This window comes from Condylura cristata, unplaced genomic scaffold, assembly GCF_000260355.1.
Source record: "Condylura cristata isolate star-nosed mole 26May11 unplaced genomic scaffold, ConCri1.0 scaffold00008, whole genome shotgun sequence".
In the NCBI taxonomy this organism is placed as follows: Eukaryota; Metazoa; Chordata; class Mammalia; order Eulipotyphla; family Talpidae; genus Condylura; species Condylura cristata.
The window spans coordinates 2503894-2508139 of NW_004567109.1; the positions used below are offsets into that span (position 1 = coordinate 2503894).

At 55.2% G+C, this 4246-nt stretch overlaps 1 protein-coding gene across 1 annotated transcript in view; it reads right to left on the reverse strand.

Annotated features, from left to right (window-relative positions):
• Positions 1 to 4246, reverse strand: part of CLSTN1 (calsyntenin 1) — a 43183-nt gene that overhangs the window by 37355 nt on the left and 1582 nt on the right. The gene's annotated exons all lie outside the window — the stretch shown is intronic.

Here is a 4246-nt window from a genome sequence, read left to right on the forward strand (position 1 = left end):
TGGATGGTGAATGGATGCTGGATGGATGGATGGTGAATGGATGCTGGATGGATGGATGGTGAATGGATGCTGGATGGATGGGTGGATGGATGGATGGATGGTGAATGGATGCTGGATGGATGGATGGTGAATGGATGCTGGATGGATGGATAGTGAATGGATGATGGATGGATGGGTGGTGAATGGATGGTGGATGGGTGGGTGGATGGATGATGAATGGATGAGTAACAAGCATTTCCTTCTTTAAACAACATCCAGGGGATGTTCTGCAGGGGGCCTGTTGAAACCAGCCCTGCACCATCTACAACAGAGTATAACAACCGATCGGAAGCCCTCTGAGGGTTAACAAATGTTATTCACTATGATCAGGAATGTGTCTATTTAAGGAAGTCTAAAAAAAATCATTTAATGTTTATATTTTAAGAGTCTACTGTTCAGTTACCCATCATCTCATTTTTTACCACGCAGATTTCCATAAAGTTATATTTAACTTTCCCAAGTAACTTGATACCTACCATATCCACAAACTCATCTAGTAAGCAAATGAAACACTTGAGTAGCCTGGGGCTCAGGAGTCTGTTACTTTTTGACCAAGCTGTTTCACTCACAGAAAGCTACATCCCTAAGCCAACAGGCCAGGCTAACAGTGACACCTGCATCCTCAAACCCCAAGAGAGCCCCTCCCGTCCTGACGGAGGCTGAGCCCTGTGAGGCCCTTCCAGCAGTTCCAAAGGTGGGGGAACCCCTAAAATGAGGAAATAAGGGCCCCCTCAGGACTTGTTTGTAAGGGGAGAGGAGTGGTTCTGGGGTCACAGGATGCCTCTCCATCCCACAGCAAGCACCCTGCAGCCACCCCTGCCCTTGACCAGACTCAGAACCCCGCTCCGGCAGCAGGGGCCATGGCTGGAGCTCGGGTGCCCTGGCCTGACCCCACAGACCCCACAGGGAGCCCCCAAGGGTAGTGCCTGTAAAGTAAGCACCATTAGCAGGACGACACCCCAGGGAACCTGGGGGTCCACTTTGACCTGGGTGAGTAGACACTAGGGCCAGGTTCGGGGTTGGGGGTCCCCAGGGGCGGCAGCAGCTGCGTGTGGAGACCGCGGCAGCACCTCGGAGCTTAGTTTCTGAGGAGTGAAGGGGGAGAGAACTGGAGGTGTCCTGCTCCTTGCCGGGCTCTCTGCCTATGGAGAGACAGAGCTGAAGCAACCTCACTTCCCAGAGCCCTCGCAGAGGGGGAGGCCTGGCCACAGAGGCCTCGAGTGTGCCCGTGGGTGGCGGGGTCCTCCCTCAGCCCCACCCCAGCCTGGCAGCTGAGTGTGAGTCGCCCACTCCGCACCAGACGCTGGGAGGCTCGAGAGGAGGCCTCTGGGGTCTCTGCTCGGCCAGTTCCCCCAACCCCTCCGTTTGGAGGCCCCGCCTCTTCCAAGACACCCCCAGGGTTTGTTTTAGCAAGATCATCTCCCGCGTGGTTATTGACCTCTGAAATGTGACAGGCAGCCCTCAGTGGCTACAGCACAAAATCGCGAACATGATCCCGGGCGTCATCCCGCAGCCTCCGCAGGCCTCTACCGGGTCGGTCCAGCCGAGCCACAGCCGGGTGGGGCTCCCCGCATCCCCGCATCCCTGCAGGCCTGCGCCCGCCCAGCCCCAGAATGGGCCCCCTCCGTCAGGTCTGCCCCACCACATCTGCCCGCACCCCGAATCACGCCTCCCCCCGGGGCCAGCCTCCCCCTCCCTCCTAACTGCCAAGACCTGCTAGCTGCAAACCCACCTCGAGCTGGGCGCCGTGGACAGCGACCTCAGCGCCCACGCTCATTTTGCACAGAACTCCGGTGATGGAATCTAAAAATAGTGACTAAGGTAAGAAACGCCGGCAGCCTGCAAGCTGGCAGGGAACAGCGCCCCCTCACACCTCGCCGTCTGCATCTTCTACGCACGGAGATTACTCAGAGCACGCCACGGGATGCAGTTTCAAGTTATACTTGGGGTTTAATAATAGAATTAAAACATTACGAAGGCGAGCGAGGGAAGAGCCGCACACAGCCGCAGCAGAAAATCTCCGGCCGGGGGGCCCCTCTGGCCAGGGCGCAGGCCCAACCCCGCGCACGAGGACAAGCCACCACATCCTTACACCCCTATTCTGCGGCGTGGCCAGAAACGCTGCCCTCTCTCTTCTTTATCGTCACACTTGTCTTCCGTTAAAGCAGGCCAGGGCGCTGTCCTGAATCTTAAGGTACAGTCAGGGGTGAGTTTCCAGATTCTGCCTTTTTTAGTCTCCTGACCTTCACATACAATGGAAAACTTTATCATTTATGGTTCAGAAAAGGTCACCGGTGTTTGCACCCTGCAGACATTCACAATTGATGCAAAGTTCTTAACAGCTGTCATGGGGCTGTCAGAATTTGCTCCTTTGTCTAATAAATTCACTATAGACAACTGGGGGAAATCCAGAGTCTGTCCTCCCCTCCCCCCATTTTTGCTCCCTAATTGCATCCGTTCCTTACACTCCTACGGGAAACAAAATAAATGCTTTTACAAGAGTTTACATCATTTTAAAAATAAACACTTTAAGGATAAACAATGAAAGAGCTCAGTCTCATTTTGCCACTGACTCTCTCAAGAAGCGTGTTTATTTTCATTAGAAAGAGCAGAGTCAACGTAACAAGGAGAGAGCTGAGGTCCGAGGCTGCGAGGCCATAGAGGAGAGAGGATGTGCTTCCTCTGGCTATTCCAGGTGTTTTAAATCCAGGACACTGAGGAAACTTACTGTTGACCTTTAAGAAATCTGCAAAGATTATTTTTAAGATTTATTTATTTATGCATAAAAAATTGGATGTGGGTCAGAGGTGTGAGGTGAGAGGACTCACCAGAGACAGAGTGGGGAGCAGAACAGGTAGATGTTCTGAAATCCCCTGCTGAGGGAGCAGCGGGGAGACAGGTCTGCTGCGCCCTGTGGGTCTCCCTGGCAGGGGATCAAACTCAGGCCTCAGTGGCTGCGACAGCTTCACAGAGCTGAGATGTAACCCCCTGCACGACCAGGGAGCCCCAAGAAATCCATCAAGATTGTAGCATCTGGATTTTCAAGATGGGAAGATGAATACTGTAAACCGTATTTCCTTGAGTTTCTCACCGACGTGGGAAAACCCTCTGTTGCCCCTGTGCCTTAGAGCAGGAAACACGGAGCCGGTGGCTGTGCTCACAGGAGCACAGAACCTGCACATCACCTGGGAGAACCCGGAGCCCACCAGCGCCACCTGACCTGTGACCGCCAGGCACCCTAAGCACAGCTTCACCTCCGCCACGGGTGGGAGACTCCAGAAATAGCATCTGGCCAGCTCCCCGCCCCCCCAGCTTCCTGTGTCTGCACCAAGATGGCAGCGTGAAAACAATGGAGGAGTCACAATGGGCTGACCTTTGGGCTCCTGCAAAGGTCGCAGGAATGTGCTCTGGGAGCCTGCGACAGCCTCTGGGACATTTCAGGCAATGTCCCTGGTTGGCTTTCTTCAACGCAACACCGAACTCCACGATGCCACGGAGCCAGAAGGGGCAGTGGTATGTGGCACAGAGAGATCGCACGCAGTGAAGAGGACTCTAAGGCCCACACGAGATGGACACCGAGTTAGGGGACAAAGGCCTGGACCCAGGTTTGGGAGAGATAAAGCTGGTGTGGTGAATCAGCTGAGAAGCTCGCACAAGGGGTGCCAGCTATGGGGCCCCCAGCTCTGCTCCTGCCAGGGAATGCCACCAAGCCCTCTATGCCATCTGCAAGGTGGGATAGCCAAGGGAAGCCCAGCAAGTCGGCCAGCGGAGTCTCAGGAGTGAGCCGCCTGAGCCAGGGCTGAAAGACAGAGGATGCTGCACTCTGATGAGCCAAAGTCAGTGTGGGGAGCAAAGGGCTGGGGGGGGGGGCTTGCCTGCTAGAGGAGAGCAGGACGGGGCACCCCTTGGCAGGGCTCCTCAGTAAACTGAACACAGAATTACCACTGGCCCCAGGTGGGGTGTTCAGGTTCTCACACATGGACAGTCATGATGGGTGGGAGCCGCCCCAAATGCCCGGCAGAGGTGGGGCAGACTCAATACAACACACAGCGCTGTTCTCCAGCCTTTAAAAGAAATGACGATTTGGGCCTCCCTGGTGGTGCAGGGGTTAAAGCCTCAGCGCTACCAAGCCAAGGTCAGCCACTGCAGCAGGAAAGGGCCAAAGGGCGCAGCACACCTGTCTTGTCTCCCCGCTGCTCCCCTCAGC